This window comes from Zingiber officinale, chromosome 7A (genome assembly GCF_018446385.1).
Source record: "Zingiber officinale cultivar Zhangliang chromosome 7A, Zo_v1.1, whole genome shotgun sequence".
Lineage (NCBI taxonomy): Eukaryota > Viridiplantae > Streptophyta > Magnoliopsida > Zingiberales > Zingiberaceae > Zingiber > Zingiber officinale.
The window spans coordinates 54972784-54989707 of NC_055998.1; the positions used below are offsets into that span (position 1 = coordinate 54972784).

The following is a 16924-nucleotide window of genomic DNA, read 5'->3' on the forward strand; positions in this document are numbered from 1 at the left end:
ACCTAGTACACACTATCTTTCTATTGACAAGAATTGCAAATCTAGTTATTTGATCATCATTTCTAAATACAATATTGAATTCATTGTCGTTATCTTCGTCGCATGATGTCCTCTTTCCCTTGCCTTTGACCGGTTGTTTCCCTTTGTCTTTGGATGGCTCTTTCCTTTTGTCTCCACCACTAGATCCACTACCACCTTTGCGAAGTCTCTTCAAAAGGTTGGTTATATTGTCAAGTTTGAGTGGGGAAGGATATTGTTTAGGGTTGGAGGATCTAGATCTTGAGGAAATAGGTCTCGAAGAACAAGATCTTTGGTTAAGGAAATGAAGATCTTAGAACTAGGAGAAGAGAAGAATCTAGATCTGGATGAAGTTTATGGAGAAGGAAAAGTTTTAGAACTAGATCTGAGAAGACTTGGAAGAAAAGTTGAAGAGGAGAGGAGTTTTGGAAAGAAGAGGGTGTTAAGATGAAGAGGGTGTGTGGGGGGCACGGCCTGGATCTGGTCGTGTATAGGTGACACGGCCTGAATAGGTTTCTCCACACGTGCCGTGTAGATCTACACGACCCCTGCCTTCTCCTTCTTGGGTATCTTTGCACGGTCGTGTCTGGGACACAGCCTCACCAACCTCTTTCTCTGGAATCAGCACACGGCCGTGTCAGATGAAACGGCCAGTACAGGCTTCTGCACTGGTTCCTTCATACCACCGTGTGTGAGACACGGCTGAAAAGTTTTCCTCCTCCGAATTCTTCACACGGCCGTGTCTGGGACAAGTCCATGCACCTTTTCTTCTCTGGAGACTCCACACGGCCATGTCATGTAGACACGGCCCAAGCATCTCCCTTCTCTGCACCATAAGCCTGGCCGTGTACAGCACACGACCATGCTCTGTTTTGCTCCAATTGATGTTTCTCCTCCTTTCTAGCTCTTCCAACACTTCCATGCCCATGAAGAAGTCATGGCTAGCTCATGGAAGTGAAATTTTAACCTGAAAACAAAACAAAAACCAAGTAAAAATACTACTAACAAACAATAGAAACATGGAATGAAACTAATTAAAAGAAACCCTTGGGTTGCCTCCCAAGAAGCGCTTGTTTAAGGTCTTTAGCTTGACCAATCTTGATTACTCCTCTCTTTTCCTTGCCCTTGGAGGGCAGACATATTTTTCACCTTTTTTGGGAGGTCTCCTCACAACATCTTTCGCCACAATGTTTTCATCATTTGGTGGCCTCCCATGAGGATGGAAATTCCATTCCTCCAGTTTTTAAATGCTTGCCCTGCTACAAGCATTTAAGAGAAAAGAGACATGGTTAGAGGCTTTTGATAAATCATATTCCAACCGTTCCTTACCAATCACCAAAGAAAGTTTATGATTTTTAATATCAATAATAGCTCCTGCTGTAGCAAGGAATGGTCTTCCCAATATGATAGGGATTTTTAGGTCCTCCTCCATCTCTAACACAACAAAATCGGTGGAAATTATACTCCCACCTACTTCTACCAGCACATCCTCAACAATACCCGTAGGGTACCTGCAGGAGTGATCAGCGAGTTGCAGTGCCATGGTAGTAACTTTAAAGTTTTTGAGACCTAATTTATTACAAATAGAATAAGGAATGAGGCTAACACTTGCCCCTAAATCACAAAAAGCTTTCTCAATAAATTTAGTTCCTATATTGTAAGGAATATAAAAGCTTCCGGGGTCTTTCAACTTTGGGGAAGTGTTCTTTCAAAAAGAGCGATGCATTCCTCTGCAAGTGCAATGGTCTCTATATCTCCTTTCCTCTTCTTATTCGACATGATGTCCTTCAGGAATTTGGCAAACTTGGGCATTAGAAGGATTGCATCAATGAGTGGTACTTCAACACATATTTCTTTTACCTTCTCCAAGAATTTGCCAAACTCTTCATCCTTCTTTAACATAATAAGTCTTTGAGGAAAATGGACTGCTATACTTTGATGGTGGAGTGGAAGAGTCTCTTCAACCTTCGTGATACTCTCCTCATCAACTTGAATCTGATTTGGTGCTGGAGGAGAGAGCTCTTCTTCAGTGTGTATCCCTTTTGGAGCAGTCATTTGGGGATCTCCCAAGGTCCGTCCGCTCCTAAGCTCAATTATGTTGCAGTGCTCCATAGAATTGACATCAGGCTTGCCAGGTAATTGCCCAGGTGCTCTAGAAGATGAGGAAGCTAATTGGGCAATCTGACTTTCTAGAATCTTTTGATGCCTATCAAAATTATCTATTCTCTGATTAAGCTTTAAAATGTCTTATTTCATTTCATTCTGAGTGGACATAATTTCTTCAAACATCTTTTCAATTTTAGACATAGGAGATCCTTGAAAAGATTGTTGCTGAAAGTTTTGTTGCCCGGATTGAAAATTAGGCCTTACCCCCATGGATGGTCCGTGATCTTGGTTGTTTCTTTAAGAGAAATTAGGATGACTCTTCCATCCAGAGTTGTAGGTATTTGAGTATGGGTTGTTCTTCCTTTAATTAAAACCCATGATTGCATCACATTGCTCTAATTGATTGATTTGTGCAGTGATAGCCCCGAATGGATATGAGTCATTTGAATGTTCAGAACTTCCACAAACTTCATAGGAAGAAACAATGGCATTGGTCGTACTTGAGCTAGCTCCCATATTCTCAAACTTTTTTGTAAGAGCATCTAGTTTTGCAGCCAATAAAGACACTGCATCAACATCAAATTTTCCTGATGCTTTTGCTATTGGGTTCATACAAGAATAGCCACCACTTCTTTCATTATCCCATTGATGCTGGTTTTGTGATATGCTCTCAATTATCTCCTCGGCTTCATCTAAACTCTTGTTCATAAGTGCCCCTCCAGCAGCTGAATCAAGGGACACTTTTGTATGATAGTTGATGTCGTTATAAAACGTATGTAGTACTAACCACCTTTCTAAACCATGGTGTGGGCATTGTCTGAGCATACTATTGTATCTATCCCAAGCTTCAAATAAAGATTCAGAGTCCGCTTGCTTGAAACTTGCAATAAGATTCCTCATATGAGCCGTTTTACTTAGAGGATAGAATTTATCAAGAAATTGTTGCTCACATTGTTCCCATGTGCTGATGCTATTTGGAGCCAAAGAGTTTAACCATTGCTTGGCTCTATCTCTCAAGGGGAACCCAAATAATAGTAGGCGCACTGCCTCTGAAGGAACACCATTTATTTTCATTGTGTCGCATATTTCGTAGAAGACTTCCAAATCTTGATTTGGGTCTTCATGCGATCCCCACCAAATTGATTTTGTTGCACCATGGATATAATTGCAGGTTTGATTTCAAAATTATTTGCTTCAACTGAAGGCCTTGAAATACTTGATCGAAAACCCCTAGCGTAAGGTGCTGCATAATCCTTTAGTGGTCTATTCGCCTTAATAGAATGTTCTTGTTCTTCTTGTTGTCTTTGTAGAATTTTTCTTTTATGAAATATTCTGTCTATCTCAGGGTCTAGAGAAAGAAGTTCTCCTACAAAGTTAGATCTTCGCATACACAAGAACAAGATAGCAAGATATATTTACACAAGAAAAAGAAATAAAAAGACTAAATCAAAAGAAAATAGAGAAAAGTTAGACAAAGATATTAGAATAAAAAATGAAGAATTAGAATTACAACAGAAAGGAACTGACAAGAATGTTATACAAGAAATGAAAAACTTACGAAAACAGAATTCTAACAATTAGTAACAACTATGCAAATGAAAAGAAAAGTTATGTCTAGTCTAACTCAATTGATAATCCCTAATGTTTTAGCACAGTCCCCGGCAACGACGCCAAAAACTTGTTGACCTCCGCAAGTGTACGGAAATATCGCAAGTAATATAAAAGATTATCGTATCCACAGGGACTGGAATAAGCACTAAGAATATCTCAACACGAATTAGCTAGACAACAAATCAATGGATTGACAAAGTCTAAGTATAACAATGGAAGGTAAACAAAGAAATAAAAGAATAGGAAACAAGAATAAGGGCAATGATAAGGCATGTTCTAGGAGTTTTGGTTTCTTTGTAAGGTTCTTCAATGTAAATGATCTACCAAATCTTATTTCTTAATTGTCCACCATTTGCAGAAGGTTGTCGGTTCTCTCTTGTAATAGACACCCGGCCTAGGACTGAAATCTATACCTAAATGCGATCAATTAAATATAAGCCTATGTTGTCCTTACATAGGCATGTTCCTGTCACGAAGATCCCTCGGAAAATCAACATAGAAATCATTACCTCTCAACCCATAGGATATAAAGATTAATGCATAAATCTATCCTACCTTCTTGAATTATCCTATTTCCCACATAGAGCTCATCCCTCAAACGTCCTTACACGGGCTTGCACCTTTCGCGTGCTTCCCTTAGAAAATCGAGTAAGAGATAATCTCTACAAGATCCACAAGACATTCAAACAATCAATCAAGAATGTGAATTAGGTCCAAATCACAATAATACATCCAAAATTTAATTGATACAAACAGGGCAAAATCATAGAAATAGGAAATAATTAAATCCATAAGAGTTTACATCAACAAATCCTTACAAATCCTTACAAATACTCCCTCTATCCTAGAACGAAGATAAACTACTCCATCAATAGAAGAAAGAAATCCGAAAACATAAAGATTACAAGCATTCTTGATCCCAATCCAAGAAAAGGAAAGAAAGAAGGCTTATCTATGATGAAGACGGTCTTCGGATCCAATCCACGCTCTCGGAGTCGAATCGGTGAAGATCTTCCCTTAGATCGCCCAGAAATCCCCCCAAGAATGGAAGGAATCGCCCAAATCTTCCTTTCTCCCAAAGGGGAGAAGATCCCCTTTCAAATCTTGAAGGAAGCCTTATATAGAAGAGGGGTTTGGGCGCCACACGGCCCCAAAGCACGGCCATGTGGGGTTCACACGGCCTGCTCCATTCTCTTCTCTGCTAACCTCACACGACCATGTGAGGTACAGGGCCATGGCTTGCCTTTACCAATGCCCCCCTTGCACGGCCGTGTAGATCTACACGGCATGTATTGCCTTCGCCTCTGGAAACTTGGCACGACCATGTGGTGCACACGACCAACACTCTCTTGCTCACTGGAAAACCTCACACGGTCGTGTAGCATACACGGCCGAGGCTTCTCTGGTCTCTGGAAAACTTACATGGCCGTGTGGTGTACACGACCTAGGCTTCATTAGGCTTCAAAACATGGCATGGCTGTGTGATGTTCACACGACCAAGCCATCTTCTTTCTCTACTGCAACTACACGACCTCTCATCTCCACACCGCCTGGGCAAACCCCCATGGCAGGGCTGTGTGGGCTTCAGGTATCAAGGCTTCCTCCATCGCTTTGCTTGCAGATTTGGCCTCGAACACGCATCCTTCACCACATTCGACTCTTACGTACAGAAAATGCACAAAAGTATATCTCCGAACAAAAAGAGTAAATATGCTATAAAGGAAAGTTGGAAGTACGAAAATGCATAGATCAAGCATGCTCAAAGTATATGAATGTGTGTCAAAATATGCTAACAAGTGTATACAATCTACGCACATCACTTTTCTCTCCTGCTTCCTTGAGATTCATGTTTAGATTTGTAATTGCCTAATAAGCCTTATGTTCTAACTCTACTGGAAGATGACAAAGCTTTCCATAAACTATCCGAAATGGAGTCATTCCAAGAGAAGTCTTGTAGGCAGTACGATATGCCCATAAGGCATCATCTAGCTTCAATGACTAGTCCTTCCGTGAAGTAGATACTGTTTTCTCTAGTAAGGCTTTAATTTCACAGTTAGAGATTTCAGCTTGCCCATTAGTTTGTGGATGATATGGCATTGCTACTTTATGGCTTACTCCATATTTTCAAAGTAAATTCTCAAACTGTGTTTCTATAAAGTGTGATCCGCCATCACTAATGACTGCTTTAGGCATACCAAACCTTGGAAAAATTATTCTTCTAAACAATTTGATGACGGTTCTCGCATCACTTGTAGGAGAGGCTATAGCTTCTACCCATTTGGATACATAATCTACTGCTACAAGGATAAACCTATTCCCATATGAAAGAGGAAATGGCCCCATGAAGTCTATTCCCCATACATCAAATAATTCTACTTCAAGTATGTAATTCAGTGGCGTTGCATTCCTCCTAGTAATATTTCCAGTCCTCTGACATTAATCACATGATTGTAAAAATCTCTTAGCATCTTTGAATAGAGTTGGCCAATAAAAGCCTGCTTGAAGAATTTTTGCTACTATCTTAGAGCTCCCCAAATGTCCTCCATAAGAAGAAGAATGACAATGAAATAAGATATCCTTGACTTCTTCCTCAGGTATACATCTTCTATAAATCACATCATTGCATTTCCTATAAAGGAGGGGTTCATCCCAAATATAATTCTTCACATCTGAAAAAAACTTTTTCTTTTGTTGATTGGAGAAATTTGGGGGTAAGACTCCACTGGCCAGGAAATTGAGAAAATCTGCATACCATGATATTTTAACACTCGATAAGGCTAGAAGGCGCTCATCAGGAAAAATATCATCAATAGGTAAGTCAAAATCCGCATCTTTTTCTTTATTTTGTCATACTCTGGATAAATGGGCAGCCACTATGTTCTCCGCTCCCTTCTTATCTCTAATCTCATGGTTAAACTCTTGAAGTAATAAAATCCATCTGATAAGCCGAGGTTTAGCATCTTTCTTGCTTAGTAAATATCGGATGGCTGCATGATCAGTATAAATTATTACCTTTGAACCCACCAGATATGATCTAAACTTATCAAATGCAAATACTACAGCTAGGAGTTCTTTTTCGGTAGTGGAATAATTCACTTGAGCTACATCAAGTGTTTTACTTGCATAATGGATATCATGTTGAATCTTATTTTTTCTTTGTCCTAAAACTGCCCCTACTGCGAAGTCACTTGCATCACACATTATCTCAAATGGAAGATTCCAATCTGGGGCTTGGATTACCGGGGCTGAAGTAAGGGTACTTTTAATTTTACTAAAAGCCTCCATGCAGTCTTTGTCAAAACAAAACTTAACATCCTTGATTAGAAAATTTGTTAAAGGCTTAGCAATTTTTGAAAAGTCCTTGATAAAACGCCTATAGAATCCAGCATGCCCCAGGAAACTTCTCACTCCTTTTACATTAATTGGTGGGGGTAGTTTTTATATCACTTCCACTTTTGCTTGATCCATTTCAATCCTACGTTCTGATATTTTATGCCCCAGAACAATTCCTTCTCTAACCATGAAATGACATTTCTCCCAGTTTAACACTAAATTTGCCTTTTCACTTCTTTGAAGAACTGTAGAGAGATTAGACAAACAAGTGTCAAAGTCATTCCCATATACTGAGAAATTGTCCATGAATACCTCCATAATTTTCTCTATTAAATCTGGAAAAATTGCCATCATACATCTCTGAAAAGTGGCTGGAGCATTACAAAGCCCAAATGGCGTACGACGATAAGCAAAAGTGCCATAGGGGCATGTGAAAGTAGTCTTCTCTTGGTCTTGAGGATGAATTGGAATTTGGAAAAATCCTGAATATCCATCCAGATAGCAAAAATACGAGTGCTTAGCCAATCTCTCAAGCATTTCATCAATAAAAGGTAATGGAAAATGATCCTTTCTTGTTTCTTTATTCAACTTTCGATAATCAATACACATTCACTACCCCGTTACTGTTCGTGTTGGAATCAGTTTATTATCCTCATTTTTGATAACAGTCATTCCCCCTTTCTTTGGGACTATGTGTACTGGATTCACCCATTCACTATCTGAAATTGTATAAATGATCCCGGTATCAAGAAGTTTGAGCACCTCCTTCTTTACTACCTCTTTCAGATTTGGGTTTAACCTTCTCTGATGCTCAATTTAATTTTTATAACCCTCCTCAAGTAAAATCCTATGCATGCAAAGGGAAGGACTAATCCCTTTTATATCATCAATAGTGTATCCAATTGCTTTTCTGTGCAGCTTTAACTCTTCAACCAACCTCCGTGTTTTAGACTCAGTTAAATTGGCATTGATTATAACTAGAAAAGTGGAATTTGGTCCAAGGAATTCATATTTTAGGGTTGATGGCAATGGCTTAAGTTCAAGTTGAGGTGGTACTATCTCTGGCACAGTTAGCTCTTGCTCTATCAACTTAATCTCTTCTTCTTGGGATCCCTTCTCCAAGTCTTCTTCATCTTCTAGAAAAGTATCATCCCCTTTCTTCTCCTCCATTGAAACTGCCTCTTTATCGAATATTTTTAAAAGGGACTCATAAGACCAAGGCAATAATACTTGAAGATCATTCTGATTTAGAGTAATTTCTTTCTCCCCATTTTCCTTTTCTTCCACTGTATTAGCCGTTAGAGTTGTGTCATTTTATCCTGGACAATCATTAAAATTTGATGCAGTCCTGCAAATTATTCCATTGGCTTCCTCTAAGTTTTTCTTCAAAAAGGATCCTCCAGAGGCTATAACTAGTTGACTTTTATTTGAGAGAGAAAGCCCCTCATAGAATAAATGCATAATCAACCATCTTTAAATACCATGATGTGGACATAACTGTAGAAGAGATGAATATCTTTCCTAGGCTTGATGTAGCTCCTCCCCAACAAGTTGCTTAAAATTCAAGATTTGACTTCTCAAATAACTAGTCTTCTGAGGGGGGAAATACCTGTCCAAGAATCTCTGCTCTAACCCATCCCAGGTTTTGATACTCTAAGATTTTAGAGAATTATACCATCTCTTTGCAGCACCTTTCAGATTAACGGGAAAAATCAGTAGCTGTATAACATCAGATGGAACCTCCTCATATTTCAAAGTATAGCAGTATCCATAGAATTCAATGAGATGTGAGTAAGGGTTCTCAATCTCTAGGCCCCCAAATTGACTTTTCTAAATCATCGAAATGATGGAAGGTTTAAGTACAAAATTCCTTGCATGAATTTCAGGGTAAACCACTGGCCCTAATCCCTTGGCAGACCTTGGGGCTCCATAGTCTCTTAATGACCTGAATACCATATTTGGTGTGCAAAAGAAAAGAGGAACAGGAGATACAAGTTACAGTTACCGAAATCAGAAAGAATTATGAAGAAGTAGTAAGGTATACAAGAAAGAATTATGAAAACAGAATTCTAAAAGTTAGTTACAACTATGCAAATGAAAAGAAAAGTTATGTCTAGTTTAACACAATTGATAATCCCTAATGTTATAGCGCAGTCCCCGGCAATGGCGCCAAAAACTTCTTGACCTCCGTAAGTGTACGGATATGTCGCAAGTAATAATAAAAGATATCGAATCCACAGGGTCTGGAATAAGCACCAAAGATGTCTCAAAGTGAGTTAGCTAAATAACCAATCAATTGATTTACAAAATATAAGTGTAACTATGAAAGGTAAACAAAGAAATAAAAGAATAGGAAACAAGAATAAGGGCAATGATAAAGGTATGTTCTAGGAGTTTTAGTTTCTTTGTAATGTCATTCAATATAATGATCTACCAAATCTTATTTCTCAATTTTCCATTATTTGAAGAAGTCTGTCGGTTGCCTCTTGCAATAGACAACCGACCTAGGACTGAAATATATCTAAATGTGATCAATTAGGAATGAACCCTAGGTTGTCCTTACACGGGCTTGCCTTTCACGTACATCCCTCGGAAAATCAATATATAAATCCGCTACTTCTCAACCTTATTAAGATATAAAGATTAATACATCCAATCTATCCTACCCTCTTGAAATACCTAATTTCTCTCTCAAGATTACCTCTCAAACGTCCTTACACAGGCATGTTCCTGTCATGAACATCCCTCGGAAAATCGAATGAGAAGCAATCCATACAAGATCCACAAGATATTCAAACATTCAATCAATCATGGTAATTAAGCCTTAATCACAACAATCCACACAAGAAAGAATAGATATAAAATAGGGAAAAATCATAGAAATAGGTATTTTGGCAAATCCACAAGAGTTTACATCAAATCTCCATTACAAATACTCCCCCCATCCTAGAACAAGTGACCTAATCCATGGAACAAGAAAAGAATCCAAAAGAATAAGAAAAAATAAACATCTTGATCCCAAATCCAAGAAAGATAGGGAAGAAAAGTTTATCTACGATGAAGAACGTCTTCGGATCCAATCCTCGCTCCCCGGAGTCGAAACGTTGAAGATCCACCCTTGAATCGCTGAAAATTCCTCCAAGAAGGTGGACGAACGCCCAAATCTTGAATTCCCCCCCCCCCCCCCCCAAAAGGGAGAAGATCCCCTTTCAAATCATGAAGGAAGCCTTATATAGAAGAGGGGTTTGGGCGCCACACGGCCCCAAAGCACGGCCATGTGGGGTTCACACGGCCTGCTCCATTCTCTTCTCTGTTAACCTCACACGGTCCTGTGAGGTACAAAGCCGTGGCTTGCCTCTACCAATGCCCCCCTTGCACGGCTGTGTAGATCTACATGGCCTGAACTGCCTTCGCCTCTGGAAACCTGGCAAGGCCGTGTGGTGCACACGGCCAGCACTCTCTTGCTCACCGGAAACCTCACACGGCTGTGTAGCATACACGATCGAGAATTCTCTAGTCTCTGGAAAACTAACATGGTCGTGTGGTGTACACGACCTAGGCTTCATTGGGCTTCAAAACATGGCAACGTCGTGTGAGGTTCACACGGCCAAGCCATCTTCCTTCTCTGCTACAGCTACACGACCTCTCATCTCCACACGGCCTGGGCAAACCCCCATGGTAGGTCCGTGTGGGGTTCACGTATCATGGCTTCCTCCATCGCTTTGATTGCAGATTTGGCCTTGAACACATATCCTTCACCACATTCAACTCCTGCGTACAGAAAATGGACAAAAGCAGATCCCCGAACAAAGAGAGTAAATATGCTAAAAAGGAAAGCTGGAAGTACGAAAATGCATAGATCAATCATGCTCAAATTATGTGAATGTGCGTCAAAACATGCTAACAAGTGTTTACAATCTACGCACATCATAAGTCTGAATAACTTAACATGATTACTATTATTTGGTATTTAATGCCCAGACTTATGTTGATGCACAAACATAAGCATCCTTAAGTCTAGGTAGTACCCTATGCATCTCAGACCATTCTAAATATTTTCAAACACAAGCAAGTTAATCCAAGTGTGCTTGTGGGATGCTTTGGCTAAAACTGGGGTACATGATTTCTAGGGGGTAACATCCTAGGCTAAACCAGATTTTTGAAAATACTAACAAAAGTTGGAATTTTAAAAGATATTTTTCCTAAGATTTTGAAACCAAATTTAAAAATAAGTTTAGAAAATATAGTAAACATAAAATAAGTTCTATTCTACTAAGCACATCCCTATTTGTCTTCTAAGTGAACTGAACTCAAGTTCAGGTAAGGGCTTTGTGAATATGTCAGCTAGGTTGGATTTTGACTCAACATAGTTAAGTACAATGTCTTCCCTAGCTACATGATCCCTTACAAACTAGTGCTATACTTCTATATGTTTGGTTCTTGAGTGATGAATTGGGTTTTTGGTTAGATTAATTGAACTTATGTTATCAATTGAAATTTTTGTATTCTGATATTCTAGTTGATAGTCTTTTAGGGTGTGCATCATCCATAATAATTGAGATTCACATTCTCCTAGGGCTATGCATTCTGCCTCAGTGGTAGATAAATCAACACAGTGTTGCTTTCTACTTGACCAACTTACTAGGCATTGACCTAGAAATTGATATCTACCACTTGTACTCTTTCTATCTAACTTGCACCCAGCATAGTTGAGTCAAAATAGTCAGTTAGGTCAAAGGTGCAAGACTTAGGATACCAGAGTCCTACATTTAAAGTTCTCTTAATATACCTAAGTATTCTTTTGACAAAGGTTAAGTGCGACTTTTCTGCACATGATTGATATCTTGAACACAAATCTACTGCAAAAATAATATCTTGTCGGATTGCAGTTAGGTACAGTAAATTCCCTATCACACTTTGATAGTATTTCAAGTCTACTGGTTTACCTTCTAAGTCTAATCAATATAAATATTAGTATCCATTGATGTATTAATATTTTTTGAGTTTTCCATTCTAAATTTACTAACTAATTCCTTAGCATATTTAGTTTGATAAATGTTGATTCCATCTTTGGTTTGCTTAATTTGTAAATCTAAGAAAAAGTTAAGTTCACCTACCAGGCTCATTTCAAATTCATTTTCCATTAATTTGGTAAATTATTTTAAAATTTTGGAGTTGGTTGATCCAAAAATTATATTGTCTACGTATATTTGGGCTATAAAAATTCCTTTTTCTATGGTTTTTACAAAGAGGGTTGGATCTATTTGACCTTGGTTGAACCCTTTTGATATTAGAAAATTAGACAACCATTCATACCAAGCCCTAGGTGCTTGTTTTAGTCCATATAGGGCCTTTTTTAGCCTAAAGACATGATTTGGGTATTCTAAGTTCTCAAATCCTAGGGGTTGACCTACATATACCTCTTCTTTGATAAATCCATTTAAGAAAGCGGACTTTACATCCATTTGATAAAGCTTGAATCCTTTATGTGCTGCATAGGCCAGCAACATCCTAATGGATTCAAGTCTAACTACTGGGGTATAGGTCTCGTCAAAGTCTAACCCTTCTACTTGGTTGAACCCTTTAGCTACTAACCTTGCTTTGTTTCTAACTATTTCACCCTAATCATTTAACTTATTCCTAAAAACCCATTTAGTGTCAATTATGGTCCTGTTAATGGGTTTAGCTACTAGTTCCCAGACCTGATTTCTTTCAAATTAGGTGAATTCCTCTTATATTGCTAGTGTCCAATCTGGGTTGGGTAGAGCTTCGTCTATAGTTTTGGGTGTAATTTTGAAAATCAAAGCTATTTAGCTTAGGTTCCTATAGGATCACCTAGTTCTGACTCCTAGAGTTGGTTCACCCAAAATTTAGTCAGATGGGTGATTAGTATTTGTTCTTATTGGTCTTATAGTTGGTACAGTAACTGGTTCTTGTAATTCACTAGGTTCAAGTGGAATTTCTTCATCATCTTCTAAATTTCTTGAGTTGATATTTTCTTTATTGATATTTTCATTTACTACATTAGGTAAGTAATTTTCATCAAAAATTACATTTGTAGTTTCTTCAACTATTAAGGTATTTTTGTTGTAAACCCTATATGCCCTAATAGTTGTTAAGTATCCTAGAAATATTCCTGGGGTTGTTTTTGATATAAATTTTCCTAAATAGTCTTTGGTGTTCAAAATAAATACTTTACAGCCAAATACATTTAAATAGTTTAAGTTAGGAATTTTATTATAATATATTTCATAAGGTGTTTTATTTTGATATTTATTAAGTAAATTCTATTTTGTATGTAACATGTTGCATTAATTGCTTCAGCCCAGAATTGATTAGATAGTTTGTATTCATTTAACATGGTCCTAGCGGCTTCTTGTAGGGTTCTGTTTTTCCATTCTACTAGACCATTTTGTTGGGGGGTCCTAGGGCATGAGTATTCGTGTTTATAGCCGTTAATTTCACAAAATTCAGTGAATTTATGATTTTCAAATTCTCCCCCATGGTCACTTCTAATTCTTTTTATTTGAGTATCTTTTTCATTTTCTATTAATGTGCAAAAGATTTTCAAAACTTCAAAGGTTTCATCTTTAGTTTTTATGAATTTTACCCAAATAAATCTTGAGTAGTCATCAATTATTTCTAAGCAATATTGGTTTTTGCTTAGTGACTTGGCTCCGTGTGAATTAAACAAGTCTAAGTGAAGGAGCTCAAGTATTGAGGTTGTTCTGTTTAAATTGGTTAACTTATGGTTTGACTTGGTTTGTTTACCTTGTTGACAAGCATCACAAGTTGAATTTTCAATAAATTTTAATTTAGGCAGACCTCTTACTAGACCATTTTGACTCATTTTTGATAATGAGTCTAGTATGAGTGTGACCCAGTCTCCTATGCCACAACTCAGTTTCCTCTTGTTGTGTCAATAGACACTCTAGTGAGGAGGAGGGTAGGTCTATTGTATAAATGTTCTTTCTCCTAATTCCCTTAAGTGTGATTTCAGGATTATTAATATTTTTAATTATGCATTCAGTTTTTGAAAAAGCGACTAAGTATCCTAGGTCACATAGTTGGCTAATACTAAGTAAATTGAAACTAAACTGTTCAACCAATAATACTTTTCAAATATAAAAATCAGAATTTAATTGGATGTTACCTATTCTGATTACCTTAAGGGTTCCGTCGTTACTGAATGCGACAGACCCTAGGTTCTTGAGTTTCAACTTAGTGAATTTCAGTCTGTCTCCAGTCATGTGTCTGGAGCATCCACTATCTAGGATTTATTGATCCAAATCTTTATGTTCTTACATAAAGTATTTGATTTGGGTCAATTTATTGGATTTAGAAGAGGGTTTGACTTAAATTAACTTAATGTTCCATCTCACCCATGTAACACCCACAAAATTATAAGATAAGTATATGGGTGTTAGTTGCTTTAGAGCCTAAAAGTTAGAAGAATAAAAAAGAAAAAAAAAAGAAATAAGAGAAATAAAAGAAGAGGTGAAGGTTTGAACATTGATCCACTCACGAAGGATAGAAATAAAATTATGTATGATAACCACTAGGATAATGAATAACATGTGAATGGGAAATGATGGCAATTGTAGTTAAAAGTAAAGATATAATTAAGTGAGGGAACAAGAGAAAATCAAGTAACTTTCTTCCCCTTGTTTACCTCTTGGTTAAGAAAAGGAGTAGCAAAAGACAAGTTGTCTTTCTTCCTTTTTCTTCTCTATTTTCATGGAGTTTAAGAGAACAATGAAGAGAAGAGTTAAGGGGAAGGAATGAGGACATATTCTCATTAGAAAAATACATGCATGAATTAAGGAGGAAAGGAAGCAAAGTTCATCTTTGTAACTTCCACCCACTTAGCATAAAAAGGAAAGGAACTAAAGGATTTCATTTTTTTTCCTTCTCCCTCACCCTTGCCGAAACTATAAGCCTCCTCCCTCATCTCCACAAGCCAAGTTTAGATTTCTCCCTAAGGGAAAACTAAACTACAAGAAGGAGCCTTCAAGGTGTACCCTTCCAAGCAAGAGAAATCAAAAGGAGTGCTAGAAGAAGAAGCTCCCTACTTCCTCTTCACCAAGGGTACCATTTTCTTTAAAGATTAACAAGTGAACACTAGGTAAGCTTCCCCTCAACTGTGGTACAATAGTTTATATGGTTTTCCATGAAGATAGATCGCTTAAAAACCTAGGACTTGCTTTATGAAAAAATTCGGCCAAAACAAGAAGAAGAGCCTAAGAAAATTGTAACTAGATATGCTCATTATTTTTCTTGTGACATGTATATTATGTAAGAGGTTAATCTAAGGTTTCCATGCTAGAATAAATAATGAAAACTTAGATCCATAAGCCTTAGACTCTCGGCCAAGCATGAACAAGAAGACTAGGTAAGTTTAAGACTCAAACTAAGCATGTTTCCTTATTCTTGGGTTATGTACCCTATGATAATGAGGTTGTTAACTTTTTCTCTTACTTGTATGTTGTTTGAAACTCCATTTCCATGCTCATGAATATTTGGCCATGGAAGAAGTAAAGGCCTAGGAGAGTTTTAAACCTAAAACTAAGCATGCTAAGATTTCTCCTAAGACAAGACATGAAGCTAAAATGTTATGCCATGATTGTATGTTAGTTATGAATCTTATTTCATGCTTATGAAGATTCGGTTATGATGAGATTTGAAGTCTAGGAAAGTTTAAACCAAGGCTAGGTGTAACGCCCGCCCTTCCAGGTAGCACTAAGGCCACCCCGGAGGGACGGACGTCACTGAAACATAGACATCAATTATACTAATGCATATGGATTCATGGCAGCGGAAGACTTATTTAAAATTTTTTTATTTTATCATATGCATTTAGTTTACTTATCATGGCATGTGAATCAAAGCATACTGAACATTATCATCATATCATCATTATTCTAACATGAGTAAAATATCATAAGTGTATGACATACTAGCTGAAATCATCATCATAAGCATAGGTCCAACATTGTTCACATGCATAACTTAGATAATTCAAAGAAACTTAAATAGATCTATCCACCAGCACTTCCACACACATCTTCCTTGCCTTTCCTGCTCTGCTCCCCTTAAACAATCCATTCCTTGCCTTTATCTGCAGTACAAGGAAAACGTGTAGCTATAAGCCAAAGGCTTAGTGAGATCCTTGCCTACCCATAAATCCGAAAAAACACATAACATAACATAACATGTAGAAAACATAGCATATCATAACATAGCATGGAGAGTCATAACATAGAACATATCTTATCATGTAAAAATCATAACAACTCATAGCATAACATGAGGGAAAGCAGAACATAATATATCATATCACATAAGGAGCATAACATATCAAAGTCTATCATGTGAGTGTATATCATGATTCATATCACATTCTATAAGCACATATCATGAAGCCTATCATATCATGTAAACATGTATCATAACTCATACCTGTTCATAAGGGTGCATAAACATAATTTCATAAATATGTGCATGTAGATGCAATATGTATATTTTGAAAACATGTATCATGGAATGCACATATGCATCATGCTTCTTTCAAAACATATAGTATACATACTTGAATATCATATCATCATCATGAGAAGGGCCCTGGCTTGTACCACATGTAAACATAAATGCGCGCAATCCCTAGGACAGGGTAGCTAGCCCCGAACCTACTAGGGATCTAGGTCCGTTCATAGTCCGTCGACCTAGGGGCGTACTGAGGAGCCCATCCCTTAACGAGGTCCGTTCATAATCCGTCGACCCCGGGGCGCTTATGGAGCCCACCCTTGGTACAAGCCATACAAAGTAAAATATCATGCATATCATATCTCATCATATC

General features: G+C 37.7%; 1 non-coding gene across 1 annotated transcript; it reads left to right on the plus strand.

The window, feature by feature from the left end:
• Positions 1–2920: 2920 nt before the first annotated feature.
• LOC122003273 lies at positions 2921–3026 on the plus strand. Its single transcript, XR_006117916.1, has one exon. It is a non-coding gene; the product is annotated as a small nucleolar RNA R71 (small nucleolar RNA).
• Positions 3027–16924: the final 13898 nt, after the last annotated feature.